This window comes from Ranitomeya imitator, chromosome 2 (genome assembly GCF_032444005.1).
Source record: "Ranitomeya imitator isolate aRanImi1 chromosome 2, aRanImi1.pri, whole genome shotgun sequence".
In the NCBI taxonomy this organism is placed as follows: domain Eukaryota; kingdom Metazoa; phylum Chordata; class Amphibia; order Anura; family Dendrobatidae; genus Ranitomeya; species Ranitomeya imitator.
Window position 1 is genome coordinate 830,896,348 of NC_091283.1, and position 18,403 is coordinate 830,914,750.

The following is an 18,403-nucleotide window of genomic DNA, read 5'->3' on the forward strand; positions in this document are numbered from 1 at the left end:
TCTATACAGTTATACTGTATATCCAAATGTATATGTCATTAGGTATAATATATATTTCCAGCTTACTTCTCAACCCCTTCACCCCCCCCCCCCCCCCCCCACACACGGCGTGTTTAATTTTTTTCTCATTACGCTGTTTAGCAAACGGGTTTAAACCTTTTTTACGTTGATAGATCGGGTGATTCTGAATGCAGCGATATCAAATATGTGTGCGTTTGATTTTTTTAAATTTTATTTGGAATGCGGCAAAAGGGGGGTGATTTGAAGTTTTTTTTGTTTTGTTTTTTTATACTTTTTTAAAACTTTTTTTACTTTTTAAAAACCCTGAGGAAGGAATTCGTAGAAATTCTGAAACGCGTAGGTTATTGGCTCCCACCACGCTCCGTACCTCAAGAGAGAAGCATCACGTGACTGGTGATCACGTGACTCAGTTACCCGGATACCAAAGGTCCTCCTGCAGGTCTTTCTCTACTCCCGGCGTTCATCTCTGAGTTATGCACACGCCTGTCACCGGCCGGGACAGCGTGTGCTGAAGACTCCCACATACAGCTACCGAAAGGAACAAGGAAGAAGCAGCAACTTTTCAGCTAAGTAGCTCTATCTCATATACTTTACCGTCTGCTTGACTGCTTCCTCAGCACTGACTGAGACTCCTGCATTCCATACTTCATACCAGCACTAAACAGCAATCAGCAGCTGTGCCGCATGCCAGACTGTTTTCCGAGTCATCACTATAACGCTGTCTGAAGCTCTGTGTATTCCACATTAACCCATTGAACTACATGAAGCAGCCCATGATCTGGGAAGTGTGCACTATCTCATGCTAAGTACAGATTGCATTTTTTGCAAAGACAAGTGCCCTGAATTCGAGCAATCCAGCTCTTGTTTGCAGAACAACGCTATCAATGTGTGTAAATATAGTAGCGTTCCTATACAGATTATTTTAGTATCCATATCTAATATATATCCTCACTTTTTTCTTTTAGTTAATTCATTTATATTATCCCTGATTTGATTTGTGCCACTATCAAAATCATCCAACATACTTCATCGAGCAGGTAAATGTCATATCGGTAGTGTGATTACTTAAAAGCAACGTAGGACATTGCGCGGGTGTGTATGCACTTATTGTGTATATTTGTTCTTATCTTTTTTTACTTTTTGCATGCTTCAATAGTCTCCATGGGATACTAGAAGCTTCAGTTGTCTGATCGCCTCTGCTACACACAGGCGATGATCAGATCGCCTGTGTGCAGCAGAAATGCTCACTTGCCATGAGCACCGACCGCTAGTAAATTCTTAGCAGGAAATGCTTTAATTATATAAGTTTAGTGGGTTGTTGTACGCCACAACATTGAAAACAGTAGATAATTGGCAAAGCGATAGCAAGTTACGTTTCGACCCCGCCTGCGTCTTTTTCAAACATCGCTATAACTGGTGGTATAGATATAATAGGGTGGCTGCCTGGTACGTTAATGCAGTGGTGAAGTTTCCAATAGGAGAGCGTAGGAGATGCTGCCCAGGGAGACTGCTGTAGAAGCTAATATCCCCATATTTGGGGTAAAATTCAATCCCAAATTCCACAAAGTAGTTTAAAGGGTCAACATATGTCATGTAATCTGAGAGCAGCATGATGTAGTGGCTGAGAGTCCTATTTCAGTGATGTTGCACACCCTCCATACAGTTCTACACCTCCACATTGTAGATTTTAATCAAATGGTCAGACAAGACCACCAGAGTTCCAGAAGTTCCTCAGTTGGCTCAAGCTATAATTAAAAAATAAGCCCCTAGCTCAGCAGATGACGAGACATTTGCAGGTGACTTTGGGGCCCATGACTTGCCATAAGGGTCTATTTCTTTTGGGATGATTTACAATTGAGGGTGCTTCTGAGAATGATCTCCTATGATTTGCTCCATATCCCCATTCCGATGTTGGTTGCTCAATATTTAAGGGAATCTAAATGGGACCATTTTATGTCTTTGTCATTTGGCTGTGTACTCCACTTTTTTAATGATAAAAAAAGGATTAGGTGGTATAAGAAACAAATTAATCTTTTCAATTTCGGTAGAATAAATGTACTTAATGGGAAAACAAACCTGTTATAGTCTGTATTCTGGGAGATGAGGTTTTATTCAGTCTGAAGCACTCATCTATAGCTACTTGTCATTATGGAGTTTGCAGTCAAAATTTTTATTCACCTGTCCAAGCAGATTTTACCAGGAAATTTGATTTGCAGAGAACTTTTTATCTGCTAATTTAATGCTCACGGCCTATTGTGAACCCGAGGACAGAGATGTAATGTGAAGGAAGTGTGGAGGATCGGATAGGGGACAGGTAGCAGCGGGAGCAACTGGAGAGGTTGAATTCTCATTGAGCGAATTACAAAAAAAATCAATTTTTTTCCAAATTTTTGTAAAATTCAAGTAAAATTCAATTCCACTTGAATACATTTACCCATCTCTACAGATAACTTGTTTTGAAAAAAGAAAAGGGTAAATGTGTTAAAAGAGGTAAAACTCTGGTAAGTGGGCAACCCCACCTTAGGGACCCAAATCAAGAAAAAATGTCTCAAGAGGAAAATATTACGGTACTTATTGTAAATGTAAATGAGTAGCTGTCAGAAAAAGATATCTATTGGAAAAGCCTAAAAAGGGTATTTGTATCTTAGACAACTAGGCCATACCCTAATTCGTGAGCATGGCCCATCAATGGAGGTAAATTGAGAGAGCCATATATGCTTGTCCAAATCTCCAGTCCCAAAGATGCAAGATCGGTCCATGCTCAGGTCCCAGAGGTGGACCCCTCGTCTATCAGACATGTCCTGTTCACTTGTTGGGCCAACAGGTGTCAATATGTCACCTGTAAACCAGTTCTGGCCACAGGAAAAGTTTTGCAATGTATCATATAATTATAATTAGTACACATTGTAACAATTAGAAATAACGGATCATTATTGCAAAAGTTTTACGTCCTCTTATGAAAATTCAGTGTCAGGTGGATCATGTCTTCTTTATTTGGCATGGGAATCACAGTAGACAAATATTTTGCAGTTTATAATCCCATTGAAATGTGCCTACAATTGCATCATCAATATAGCCTGAAGCTCATATAGTTCCAGCTTAACGACAATATTAAAAGCACAGAGATGATTAACAAAGATGTCTGGACACTTTGTTGCTTCCTCTTTGGGTTCAAACTTTTTTGTTTCTTGGCTTCATCTTCTGTTTAGTAAATGTTCCTTATTGCAAACTGGCTGAACACCTTCCTCTTCTCCGCCATGTGTCCCTGGCATACTTGGCTCTTTAAACTAAAGAATGTTGCATTATTTAGGATAGGGATGACCAAATCTGGGCTTCAACATTTATCTTTATTGATTAGGAACATATAAGATACTGTATATATGCACACGGGACCGCAGCTATGAGTCTATAAAGTCAATTTAACAACATGTATTTGTGGCAGTTCTTGAGGTCTAGATTTGGCCATGACTGTTGGCAAATATTGAGGATTACGTGTGGTCACCACTAATTTATGAGGAGTTGGGAATTCAGAAATTCACTCATTAAGGTTTCTGATTCCTTAATATGAAGGGAAACCTTTGACAAATTGAATGAATAGCAGGCCTTGCGGTGTGGAAAGAGGCCAAGTCAACACTATCAGGTTTCTTAAACAATTCCTTAACAGTTTTTTTGATTCAGGGCAGGTGAGAATGGGAGCATGTCCATCAATTATCCCACCCTTTCTAGCATCTTATCTGTGCATGCCTTCTCCCATTTGTGTCTCTGGCCATGATCAGGCGGACCTCCTTTGTTCACTTGCAGAACTGAGGATTCTGCTGCCTTCTTTCTGCAACTCATTGTCCCATATCAAGAAGCTTCACTCAATGTAGAGTGGCAAGAGTCAGCGTTGAAGGATGTTATCTGGGAGGGAGAAGAATGGACTACCTGCATCTGTAGATGCCGTGATGATTGTGCTTCCAGATAATAAACTTTATGGCTTGTTAACTACTCTGTTTAATGTGTTGATGCAGATGGTTTGCACAGCATTGCAGGCATATACCAGCACTCACCATGATGTATTATATATATACAGTCTAGGGACGCATCAGGGGATGAAATGGCTCTTTGGCTGACCTTCTTTCATAGAAGGCATACATTGGTAGGATTCCCATTCCTCTTCTGATGGAAGAATGTAATGTATTCCTACGTATACACTTATTGTGGCGTATGTCAGCTTTTGAGCCCCTTGCAACTCAACATGATCCAGTACTTACACCAGACCAGGGTGTCACCATGTAGAGTTCTGGCCATAGCTGCTACTCACCTGCGCGTCGTAGAGGCCGACCTGGAACCTCACCATCCGGTACTAAAGTGAAGAGCTCTCTCTATTTGACTTTTGAACAAATACAGAACCCAGCACTCACCCAGCCTCTTGTACAACCACCTTCCAATGCAAATTCCTCTTTCATTGAGGTTACTGGACATGCATCTACCTGTCCCGATGCAACTGTGACTCAATTGTACAAACTCATTGTGGTTTTTTCCTGATGAAGGAGTTCTGAAGATTAATAAAACTGTTCTTGTCCAACACCATCATCACCACTGGATATCTTCAAGCAACGCAGCAGATGCATCTAGATTTAGTATATCCCTTTCTAATATTTCAATTATACAAGAGAAAGAAGTTTGTGCTTATTTCCTAAAATGGAGAAGGAAAGGAAAATAATTAATGGGGCAATAGCGGCTATGTTGGAAGCCTCAACACGGACCAATCCCTTTCTAGGATCCAATAAGGACGAGCTGTCACAAAAGTCAGTGGAATGAGCTATGGGTCTTGAAGTGGATGGAAATTCTAAAAGCAGAAAAAAAACATGATGTAAATAGAACCTTACATATCTACATGTTATGTACTTATTGTACTGAGTACATAAAATGTGCATAAATATTACATCCAAATGTACAGTATAGCAGGCACCAACATAATGGCTGCCAAGCTACTTTAATAGCACATCACACTATGGTGCACTACATAATTTGCATTGAGTGCCCATACTTAACCTTTAATGAGAAGCAATGAGAGAAATCGCAGCCATCAGGTTTGCAGCTGCTACATCTGTACATGCTTACATAGTATATACATACAGTACAGAGCAAATGTTTGGACACACCTTCTCATGTAAAGATTTTTCTGTATTTTCATGATTAAGAAAATTGTACATTCACACTGAAGGCATCAAAACTATGAATTAACACATGTGGAATTATATACTTAACAAAAAAGTGTGAAACAACTGAAAATATGTCTTATATTCTAGGTTCTTCAAAGTAGCCACCTTTTGCGTTGATGACTGCTTTGCATACTCTTGGCATTCTCTTGATGAGCTTCAAGAGGTAGTCACCTGGAATGGTTTTCACTTCACAGGTGTGCCCTGTCAGGTTTAATAAGGGGGATTTCTTGCCTTATAAATGGGGTTAGGACCATCAGTTGTGTTGTGCAGAAGTCTGGTGGATACACAGCTGATAGTCCTACTGAATAGACTGTTAGAATTTGTATTATGGCAAGAAAAAAGCAGCTAAGTAAAGAAAAACGAGTGGCCATCATTACTTTAAATGAAGGTCAGTCAGTCCGAAAAATTGGGAAAACTTTGAAAGTATCCCCAAGTGCAGTTGCAAAAACCATCAAGCGCTACAAAGAAACTGGCTCACATGAGGACCGCCCCAAGAAAGGAAGACCAAGAGTCACCTCTGCTTCTGAGGATAAGTTTATCCGAGTCACCAGCCTCAGAAATCGCAGGTTAACAGCAGCTCAGATTAGAGACCAGGTCAATGCCACACAGAATTCTAGCAGCAGACACATCTCTACAACAACTGTTAAGAGGAGACTTTGTGCAGCAGGCCTTCATGGTAAAATAGCTGCTAGGAAACCACTGCTAAGGACAGGCAACAAGCAGAAGAGACTTGTTTGGGCTAAAGAACACAAGGAATGGACATTAGACCAGTGGAAATCTGTGCTATGGTCTGATGAGTCCAAATTTGAGATCTTTGGTTCAAACCACCGTGTCTTTGTGCGATGCAGAAAAGGTGAACGGATGGACTCTACATGCCTGGTTCCCACCGTGAAGCATGGAGGAGGAGGTGTGATGGTGTGGGCGTGCTTTGCTGGTGGCACTATTAGGGATTTATTCAAAATTGAAGGCATACTGAACCAGCATGGATACCACAGCATCTTGCAGCGGCATGCTATTCCATCCGGTTTGCATTTAGTTGGACCATCATTTATTTTTCAGCAGGACTATGACCCCAAACACCTCCAGGCTGTGTAAGGGCTATGTGACCAAGAAGGAGAGTGATGGGGTGCTACGCCAGATGACCTGGCCTCCACAGTCACCAGACCTGAACCCAATCGAGATGGTTTGGGGTGAGCTGGACCGCAGAGTGAAGGCAAAAGGGCCAACAAGTGCTAAGCATCTCTGGGAACTCCTTCAAGATTGTTGGAAGACCATTCCCGGTGACTACCTCTTGAAGCTCATCAAGAGAATGCCAAGAGTGTGCAAAGCAGTCATCAAAGCAAAAGGTGGCTACTTGGAAGAACCTAGAATATAAGACATATTTTCAGTTGTTTCACACTTTTTTGATAAGTATATAATTCCACATGTGTTAATTAATAGTTTTGTTGCCATCAGTGTGAATGTACAATTTTCATAGTCATGAAAATACAGAAAAATCTTTAAATGAGAAGGTGTGTCCAAACTTTTGCTCTGTACTGTACATGCATACATAGTACATACATATACTGTATATATGGACACATTGAGCATTATATGTTTGCATATATGTATGTACTAACATATACTATGTGCATGTTACGCACATGCATGCTACACAGTGGGGAAAAGAAGTATTTGACACATTGACGATTTTGCAAGTTTTCCCACCTACAAAGAATGGAGAAGTCTCTAATTTTTATCGTAGATACACTTCACCTGTGAGAGACAGAATCTAAAAATAAAATTCATAAAGTCACATTGTATAATTTTTACATATTTCATGCAATAAAATGCAAATTAATGAAGTATTTGATACAATAGGAAAACAGTACTTCATATTTGGTAAAGAAACCTTTGTTTGTAATTACTGAAGTCAGATGTTTCCTGTAGTTCTTGACCAGGTTTTCACACACTGCAGCAGGGATTTTGGCCCCCTCCTCCATATAGATCTTCTCCAGATCATTGATATGATTTTTAAATTAAACTGCCTTTTATTGCATGAAATAAATATTTGAGCACCGACCAACCAGCAAGAATTTTGGCTCTCACAGACCTGTGAGTTTTTCTTTAAGAAGCCTCCTACTCTGCACTCATTACCTGTAATAATTGCACCTGTTTGAACTCGTTGCCTGTATAACAGACACTTGTCCACACACTCAATCACACTCCATCCTCTCCACCATGGCCAACACCAAAGAGCTGTCTAATGACACCAGGGACAAAACTGTAGACCTGCACAAGGCTGAGAGGGGCTACATGACAATAGGCAAGCAGACTGATGAGAAAGCAAGAACTTTTGGAGCATTTCTTAGAAAAAGGAAAAAACACAAGATGACGGTCAATCTTCCTCAATCTGGGGCTCCATGTAGAATCTCGCCTCGTGGGGTAAGGATGATTGTGAGTGAGGTCAGGAATCAGCCCAGAACTACACGAGAGGACCTGGTCAATGACCTGAAGAGAGAAACTTTAACTTTAGTAATACACTACACCGTCATGGATTGATATCCTGCAGGGCACGCAAGGTCCCGCTGCTCACTACATCCCATGTCCAGGCCCGTGTGAAGTTCACCAATGACCACCTGGATAAGTACAACGCCAACAACACAGTCCCAACTGTAAAGCATGGTGGGAGAAACATCATACTTTGGGGGGGGGGGGTGATTTCCTGGAAAGGGGACAGGATGACCACACTGTATTGAAGGGAGGATGGATGGGGTCATGCATCGCAAGATTTTAACCAACAACCTTTTTCCCTCATTAAGAGCATTGAAGATGGGTCGTGCTGGGTCTTCCAGCATGACAATAACCCAAAACAAACAGCCAGGGCAACTCAGGAGTGGCTTTGAAGAAGCATTTCAAGGTCCTGCAGTGTCCTAGCCAGTCTCCACATCTGAACCAAATAGAAAATCTTTGGAGGAAGTTGAAACTCAATGTTGCCCAGCGACAGCCCCGAAACCTGAAAGATCTGGAGAAGATCTGTATGAAGGAGGGGGCCAAAATCCCTTCTGCAATGTGTGCAAACTTGGTCAATATCTACAGGAAACGTCTGACCTCTGTAACTGCAAACAAAGATTTCTGTACCATATATAGACAGTGTAACAAATACTCATTTTTTATACTATAGATATTATTATTACATTTTCTTAGACTTGGTTATGGACTCATAAATCTGTGTTGTCCACATATACAAATGGCAAGAAACAGGTCAATGAAATCTCTACTTTGATCTTCTTGGAGATATAATTTAAATAGAAGCAGCTAAAATCTTCCAGGGCAATTGTGCATTTTCCATAAAAATAAAAAAAGTTTAGACATAGTCAGTGCTTTCCTGCAACCACCACTGAGAGGCGCTAACTGCATAGAAATTTACGTTGTTCCCTATGTGTGAGAGCTTGATTTTTACACCACAAGACAATGTTTTTATTGATACCATTTTGAGGTAGATACAATCTTTTGATCGCCTCTTTTTAAATTTTTTTGTGTTGTTGAGGAGGCAAAAAAAACACAATTCCAGCTCTGATTTTTTTTTCTCTTTACGCTGTTTACCAAATCGGATTAATTTGTTTTATATTTTGATAGATTGGACATTTATGAACACAGTGATATCAAATATATATATTTTTTAATTTCTTGATTTTTAATGGAGGATACGTGGGTGAATTGAGCATCCTGCACCCCACCTCTCCCTACGTTGCAGCTGTCACACCCCTCTCAGTGAGGTTCTTGCACTCACACGGATTTCTTCAAATGGTCACTATACTTCTCTATGTTCTCTGGACCAAGATCTTAGTGACCACCAGGCCTGGCAGAGATCCACCCACATCAGTTGGTCTAAGGGTGGGCTTGCCATTGTCAATGTCCCTTACCATTATGGCCCAGTTTTCTTGATCTCCCTCTTGACCCTGGCCCCTCGCTTTCCTTTTTCCTGCTGCTCCCAGGCCCCGTGCAATCAATGCAGTCTCTCTGGGCTGGGTACCTGTTGGTCAACTTTGCATAAATCCCTATTTATAATTTGAACATCTCTATATCGCTCTTCTGGGGTTTGGCAGTGAACTCTCACATTCTCTAACTTTTCAGCAGACTTGAGAATGGCAATTCTTCCTGCCTCTGCAGAGCACACTCTTCATTCTAGATCGCTCTCCTTCTCTGCCTGATGCAGACTCCTCTGTTGTCGTGTCGCATACACACACTCACTTCAATTAAGCCCCTGTGGACCCAAGAGATAGTCCGGCACTGGTAGCGAAGCCGAACATACATGTTATGTCACATATGAATTGCAAACATATCAACTAGGGTTGAGCGAAACGGATCGGACAAATTAAAAAATCGCCGAATTTCGGCAAAGTCGGCTTTCATGAAACCCGACCCGATCCTAGTGTGGGATCGTCCATGAGGTCGGCGATCTGCGCGCAAAAGTCGCGTTTCGTATGACGCTTTCAGCGCCATTTCTCATCCAATGAAGGAGGACGCAGAGTGTGGGCAGCGTGATGACATAGGTCTCGGTCCCCACCATCTTAGAGAAGGGCATGCTAGTGATTGGCTTGCTTTCTGCGGCATCACAGGGGCTATAAATGGGCGTGCACGCCGGCCGCCATCTTACTTCTGCCGATCTGAGCATAGGGAGAGGTTGCTGCAGCTTCATCAGAAGAAGGGATATAGTTAGGGAGGGAAGATTAACCCCGAAACTGCTTGTGCTGTAGCGATTTCCACTGTCCAACACCACCTTTTCCTTGTAGGGACAGTGGAGGCTAGATTTCTGTGCATCAGCTCTATAGCTTATTAGGCTGCCCTTGAAGGCTCCCTGATAGCTGCATTGCTGTTTGTACGCCGCTGTGCAAACCAACTGCTTTTCAAAAAGCAAAAATCCTGTTGCTCCTTTCTGCACAGTTATCTTGTTTATTTGTCCACACTTTTGTGTGCAGCAGTCCTTTTTATTGCTGCCATACTTGTCCTGAGATCATTGTAGAGAAATTAAAATTGTACTACATCCCTTGTATTTTTTCATAGATCTTCCAGCCACTTTCTGCCACTTAGATCGTGTTGTTATATACACTGGGCCTGAGTTTTGGTTCAGTCTCCCAAAAAAAAGTGAGATTCAAATTCTCACAAAGTGGATATACGTCAGTCCGGTTAGTTTGTCGAATATCAGCCAGCCACTTTCTGCCACTTACATTGTGTAGTGTAATACACTGGGCCTGAGAAAAAAAAAAGGAAGATTTAAATTCTCAACAAGTTTATATACACCTTCTACCTTGTTTCACAGTACCATATAACGGTTGTTATTTTGGTTAGATTTTCCAAAAAATGAGGAAGTCTGGTGGAAGAGGCCGTGGTCGGTGGTTACCGTGGTACTGATGGTGGTGGTGCATCTGGTGGCAGTGGCAAAAGCACAATAGCACCTAAGGCTGGAGGTGTTGAGCCAGCGTTATCGTCTGGCTACACAAGGCCTCGATGGCTCCCTTATCTGGGAGTAGGAAAACAGCTTTTAAAGCCGGAGCAGCAGGAAAAAGTTTTGGCTTTCCTTGCTGACTCAGCCTCTAGCTCTTTCGCCTCCTCTTCAGAAAGTTCCAAATATAAAAGCAGCGAGTCGTCAGTGGATGCTCCCGGTCAGGAACAAGACGTTTCCTTGTGTCCTTCACCCAAACCAAAAGTGAAAGATGTGTCAGGCGACACTACAGGTCAGAGGTGTATCTAGCGTTTCTGGCACCCGGGGCAAGAATTCATTTTGGCGCCCCCCCCTCCAAGGGCATATGCCCCCCGTCAGCCCCATCATTGCCCTCTCCCCCCCCACACACACCATTCACTTCTCTGCACATTCCCCTGCAGCGCGATACACACACACACACAATACTGAGACACACACATACGCACACACTCACATACACACACACACTCACACACATACATATTCACACACACACACACACATACATTCACACACACTCACACACATACACATTCACACACACATATACATTCACACACATACACACATTCACACACATACACACTCACATTCACACACATACGCACACTCACATAGATACACACACACTCCTCTCACCTCTCCTCGCGCTCTGCGCAGCAGCTCCATCGCCTTCCTCTGACACAGCAGGCCACTGAATGATGACGTCATCCTGGGTCGCGTCTGTGTGAGAGGAAGCAGGAAGAAGACAGATCGTGCGGCTGGGCAGTGGAGCTGCAGGGATTTCTCCCTGCCCACCGCAGCCACTCTGCAGGGGCTCCCCTCCCCCTCTGCACACACTGGGAACCGGCACTCTGCAGCTTCTCTGTGCCGGCTGTCAGCTTGACAGTCGGCACAGAGAACAGCTGACTCCCAGTGCGGGGGGCGGCTGAATGCAGCCGCCGGCGGAGACACTGCGGACCGCCGAATTAGGCGGCCCAACTGCGCCCCCCTGCCAGCTGCGCCCGGGGCAAATGCCCCGGCTGCCCCCCCCTAGATACGCCACTGCTACAGGTTACTCCATGGAGCTCTTTACACATACCGTGCCTGGGTCAGAAAGGGAAATTGTTAACTGCCCATTACAAGATGAATCGGACATGGAGTGCACTGAAGCACAGCCACAGCTAGATTATTATGCTGTTCGATTGACTCAGATCACTACATTGCCCTTGCAGTGTACTGAGCCAGAATCTGACCCTGCTGAGACTATGGTGCCCCGTCCCGAACGCTATAGCACCTTACACGGTGACACAGAGGAAGGTGCACATGACAGTGAAGAGGAGGTGATAGATGACCCAGTTGTTGACCCAGATTGGCAGCCATTGAGGGAAGAGGGTGCCGCTGCCAGTAGCTCAGAAGCGGAGGAGGATGATCCGCAGCAGCCATCTACATCGCAAAAGCTGTCATCTGGCAGGCCCGTATCAGGCCAAAAACATGTGTCAAAAATAAAAACAGTTGGCCATCCAGTGAAAGTAGCACAGCGTGCAATGCCTGAAAAGGTATTCCATAGTAGAAAGAGTGTAGTGTGGCAATTTTTTTTTAACCAAGATCTGAATGATCAGTCAAAAGTTATCTGTAAGAAATGCTCAATGACCTTTAGCAGAGGGAAGAATCTTCAAAATTTAAATACAATGTGAATGCTTAGACATTTAACCAGCATGCACTTGCAAGCCTGGACTAACTACCAAACGTCCCGTACCGTTGGTGCACCTGCTCAGAATGAAGGTAGTCAGCAACGCTACGTTGCTTCCCTCACTGTAAGGCCACCAGTTAGGACACCACCAGCCGCAAAGGTGGAGGTATTGTCACAAGGCCAAAGCAGTCAGGGAATCACAAGGTTATTGGTAGGAAACACTGTATGTAGGCCAACATCAAGAATACCATCACCAACTCTCTCTCAATCCGCCATGTCCACCACCACCACTGCTAGTTCCACCATATGCACCTCTCCAGTCCAGCTCACCCTACAAGAGACTCTCGTTAGGAAGAGAAAGTACTTATCCTCTCATCCGCATACACAGGGTTTGAACGCCCACATTGCTAGACTAATCTCATTAGAGATGATGCCCTACCGGTTGGCTGAAAGCGAAGCTTTCAAAGCCCTGATGGCTTACGCAGTACCACGCTATGACCTACCCAGTCGACACTTCTTTGCGAGAAAAGCCATCCCAGCCCTCCACCAACATGTCAAAGACCGCATTGTCCATGCACTGAGGCAATCAGTCAGTAGAAAGGTGCACCTCACAACAGATGCATGGACCAGTAGGCCCACAGGGGACAGCCATAGTGGGACAGTTCTGCCTAGCCCACGGTCTAGGAAACAGTTGGCTGTAGGCATTCGCCACCCCTCCTCCTCCTCCTCTTCCAGAAGTGAAAGCTCGTCCACAGAGCGCAGTCGCCCGACCACTCCATCCGCAGCTGCCAGTGTTGCACACAAGGTGTCCCATTATGGAACAGCTAGTGGTAAGCATCAGCAGGCTGTGTTAGAAATTAAGTGTTTGGGCGACAACAGACACACCGCGGAAGTACTGGCCGAGTACTTGCAGCAACAAACTCAGTCATGGCTGGGCACTGTACATCTTGAGGCAGGCAAGGTAGTCAGTGATAACGGAAGGAATTTTATGGCTGTCATAGCCCTTTCAGAACTTAAACACATACCTTGCATGGCTCACACCTTTAACCTGGTGGTGCAGTGCTTCCTGAAAAATTATCTGGAGTTACCAGCCCTGCTCCTGAAGGTGCGAAGACTTTGCTCGCACATCCGCCGGTCGCCCGTACATTCCAGCCGTATGCTGAACAATCAGCACCGCCTAATAATCGACGTTGCAACAAGGTGGAACTCCACACTGCACATGATTCAGAGGCTGTGTGAACAGAGGCATGCTGTAATTAATTTGTGGGAGGATACACATACACGGGCAGGCAGTTAGATGGCAGACATGGAGTTGTCTGGTGTGCAGTGGTCGAAGCTACAAGACCTCTGTCAAGTCCTTCAGTGTTTTGAGGAATGCACACGGCTGGTAAGTGCAGACGACGCCATCATAAGCATGAGCATCCCCCTAATGTGTCTGGTGATGCAAAGTTTGACGCACAATAAGGAACTGGCGTCTGCAGCCGAGGAGGAGGGAAGCCTTGATGACAATCCGCCATTGTCTGCTCAGGGAACTCTCCTGGACGAGGTGGCAGACGAAGAGGAGGAGGATGATGGGGCTGAATATTTATGGGAGGAGGATGCTTCACAGGGGGCAATAGAAACTGGTGGCGTTGCAAGGTCAGGTACAGGGTTTTTGCCGGACACAAGTGAAGTTGATTTGCAAGAAAGTGCTCCTCAACCCAGCACACGCAGTGAATTGACACCAGGAACATTGGCCCACATGGCTGAGTATGCCTTGTGTATCCTAAAAAGGGACCCCCGCATTATCAAAATGATGACCGATGACGATTACTGGTTGGCCTGCCTCCTGGATCCACGATATAAAGGAAAATTACAAAATATCATGCCACATGAGAACCTTTAGCAAATATTGGCTACCAAACAAGAAACTCTTGTATACCGTTTGGTTCAGGCATTCCCAGCACACAGCGGCGGTGATGGTTCTCACACGAGCCGTAGGGGGAAACATGGCAGAGGTGTTAGAGGTCCACAAATCCAAAGTGGCGTTGGACAGAGGGGTTTTATGACCAGGTTGTGGAGTGATTTCGCAATGACCGCTGACACGACAGGTACTGCTGCATCGATTGAAAGTTACAGGAGGCAGCATTTGTCCAGTATAGTTACGAACTACTTTTCCTCCCTTATCGATGTTCTCCCTCACAGGTCATCCCCCTTTGATTACTGGGCATCTAAAATAGACACCTGGCCTGAATTGGCAGAATATGCATTACAGGAGTTCGTTTGCCCAGCTTCTAGTGTGCGATCAGAAAGAGTCTTCAGTGCTGCTGGTTCAATACTGACTGAAAAAAGGACACGTCTGGCTACCCAGAATGTTGATGATCTAACCTTCATTAAAATCAACCAATCATGGATATCAAATTATTTTGCCCCACCTTCTCCTGCTGACACGTAGCTTGCCTGAAAAATGTCTTCTTTTGGCCTCCTCTTACTGACTTCTCCAATTCCGCCATTTGCAGCTGCTGAATGTCCACCATAGGCCATTTTTATACCTCCCTAAATGGGCTGACTCCCCCAACAGGGCCGTGGTCACCACCTGGCGCAAGCACCCGTGCGAGTGCCGTGTTCCTGGACATGTGGATGGGCCCACTCTTGGGCGACGGCACTGGCACAGGGTCCCTCATAGTACAATGAAGTGTCTCTGACGGTGGTGGTGCACAACCAACGTCAGACACACCGTCGTAATATGAGGAGCCCTGTGCCAGTACCGCCGCCCATGAGAGAGTGTTCCCCCCCAGCTCGAACAGTGCTCTACCACTTGCAATACTTACCTCTCCCTGCTCCACCACTGTGTAGTCTGTGCTGTTAAATCCTTCAATGGCACTGCCAATACAAATTTGTTGAAATTATAGATGATAATTAAAATATACAGGGGCCCTGGCCTCCATTTACACCAGTTAATACTTTGCGCCTACTGCCAACTACTACTACTGTCTGCTACTCAGCAGAGGAGCCCACCCCAGTACCTAGCTATGTCACCTGTTTAGTCCTGTTACCAATTTTGAACTGCATTTAGCCTACTTTATTATTTGGGCCTACTAACTGTGTCTGCACCTCTCATTACAGTTGTTCTCCACTGAACAAAGCAATGCCGCCTGTTTAGTCCTGTTACCAATTTTGAACTGCATTTAGCCTATGTTATTATTTGGGCCTACTAACTGTGTCGACGCCACTCATTACAGTTGTCCTCCACTGAACAAAGCTATGCCGCCTGTTTAGTCCTGTTACCAATTTTGAACTGCTTTTAGCCTACTTTATTATTTGGGCCTATATCTGTGTTTCCTCCTCATCCTGCCCATTGCCCAGCCACTGCTAGATTAGTCTGCTGGTACATTGACCCAGACCACTACATTCCCCTTGCACTCTACACAGCCAGAATCTGACCCTGCTGAAAGTCAGGTTCCCCTTACCGCATACTATACCACCTTACACGGGTACAAAGAGGAAGGGCAGCACGGTGGTGCAGTGGTTAGCACAGCAGCTTTGCAGCGCTGGAGTCCTGGGTTCAAGCCCCACCAAGGACAACATCTGCAAAGAGTTTGTATGTTCTCTCCGTGTTTCCGTGGGTTTCCTTCGGGTACTCCGGTTTCCTCCCACATTCCAAAGACATACTGATAGGGAATTTAGATTGTGAGCCCCAACGGGGACAGTGATGATAATGTGTGCAAACTGTAAAGCGCTGCGGAATATGTTAGCGCTATATAAAAATAAAGATTATTATTATATAAAAATAAAGATTATTATTATTATTAAGGTGCAGATGAAAGTGCAGGTTCCTTCATCAGGTGGGGGAGCATACTCGTTGGCGACGTCACTGGCACAGGGTCCCTCATAATACGCAAAAGTGTCTCTGGCAGTGGGAGGCGCCACCCGCTGTCAAACACACCGCCGTACTATGAGGGGCCCTGCGCCAGTGCCAAGTGCCAACAAGTGGGCCCCCCCCCCTGCTTGCTCAGGATCACAGTACTTTCAAATTTGAAATACTTACCTCTACCTGCTCCACTGCCGTGACTTATTCCTCATTTCCTGGGCCCACGAAAATCTTGAGCCAGCCCTACCCCCCACAAGTTTAGCCAAATGACCCCCTGTTTTCATTGCCTAACTATTATTATAAAGTAAATTAAGATTGACAAGCTTAAGAAATAAGAATTTATGTTTTTGACATTAAAATTGGCACTGTATGTGTTTTTCTGTCCTCCTCTCACTGCCGACTTTGATTCCCCTTTGACTAACATTGGGTTTCGTGTTTCGGTCGGCCCCCGACTTTTCGCAATAATCGGCCGATTTCACCCGACCCGACTTTTGACAAAGTCGGGTTTCGCGAAACCCGACTCGATCCTAAAAAAGTAAAAGTCACTCAACTCTAGTGGTGATGTCCGTCCGGTTCTGCGGTGAAGCGTTCGGCATGTAGATGCTTGGACAGAAAAGCAGGCAGGCAGGAGCAATCAACTGCAGCAGAGCGGCACAGTGAGAGGGCTGCGTAGAGCCAGAGAAAGCCCCGGCCGGTGGCGTCCCTGGATGCGAGCGGGAAAAAAGGGGAATAGCTGGCGCGAAGCACAGCGTGTGACATCACAGGAGCTACAAGACGGCACAGAAACCAAAAAGAATACTGACGCGTTTTGAAGGAGTTGCGTCCTTCTTCATCAGGGTTACCGGTCTCTAAGTGCGCCCAGCTATTTAAGCTCATGGCTTGTCAATCAAAATAAACCAGAGCAGCCTGCCCGCTTAATTCATTACTACAATGGCTAATATAGAGATCATGGGCTCAAGGACAGATGAACCCGGACCATAAAGCGTAAATCACAAAGTGAGAGTATCAATCATGCCACATCAATTATCATGTTGAACGGAATGAATTAAATACAAGGGTATGGCAGAAATGCGCAGAAATGATATATGGCAATATATATATATGCTCTGCTCATTAGACTTATAAAGATAAAGAATAGCTGCCCATTAATATAAAAAATAACCTTTAATAAATAACAAGTTAAAAAGCAATGATAAATATAAGCCTAAAAACATGCTGCATAAAAAATAAAGACAAGGAAAATAAAAACACCAGTGGTAAAGCCCACACCATTAAAAATTGTAATTATACATAAACATGTATGGGTAACATAAGAGCAGGGCCCACATGAGGGATCTGTGCATGACCCGGAAAAGGGACCCAGATTGTGCTGAGTAAAATTGGATAAAAACCACGGGGCCGAAGTGATAGTGCCATAGAGATAAAAAACAGATAGAATAAAATAAACTAAACTAATAGGCCCTCCCTAGTATCCTTGAGATGTGTAGGGGGTGTTAGAGATGAGTACGCAAAACTAGGAAAAGGAGGAAACACAGGGGGATAGAAACGGGTGCTAGAAATGGTATGGAACCAGATTCCTAGTGTCATGTCTCACGACTTAGGAAATCATTCAATGTTTGCATTGCTTGTGTTCGTTCCTTCTTTCTAGGCAGAAGTTTGCCTTTCCCTGTATTTTGTCCCAACTCTCTCACTGTAGTCCTGTGATGTATGTTTGTTCTCGCCCTTATTCTCCATTTTGTCATCATTCCTCCATCTGTATGCATCCTACTACATGTCCTCTGTTGAATATTCCTTTTTACCTGCTACTTTCATCATAATACAAGAATTTCAGTTAAAGCAACCCTCTTTTCCTGGAGTCTTCTTACATGAGATGGTGGCTGAGTTAAGCTGTCTGATTAATCGGTATGAACGTGAGTACAGGTGAATACGGAAGCGCCAAAAAAGAAGGGTCTATCCAGGCACCACTACGTTCTACATATCCATGAGTCAGAATAGTAAAAAGGAATAGCCTGCCTTCAGAGACAGTAACTCAAGGTCTGTGCTGAACCTCAGTGGAAAAGGACATTTCCCAGATAGATAGTAACCCAGTTCCCAGCCAGACCCCAGCATGCATAGAAGCACACACTGCAGATAAACAGGGAGAAGTATAACCCTCATCCTCCACTCTTCCTGCCTGCAATCAAATCATG

General features: G+C 44.4%; 1 protein-coding gene across 4 annotated transcripts in view; it reads left to right on the forward strand.

Annotated features, from left to right (window-relative positions):
- The first annotated feature begins 492 nt into the window (after positions 1–492).
- The window catches only part of LOC138666017 (ovostatin-like), a 219,747-nt gene continuing 201,836 nt past the window's right edge, over positions 493–18,403 (forward strand). For 2 of the 4 annotated variants that reach the window (XM_069754072.1, XM_069754073.1), the window contains exon 1: positions 494–1,058. The gene's annotated coding sequence lies outside the window, so the exon portion shown is untranslated. Of the gene's footprint in view, positions 1,059–18,403 lie in introns of all 4 variants that reach the window. The other 2 variants (XM_069754074.1, XM_069754075.1) reach the window with 2 other exon arrangements.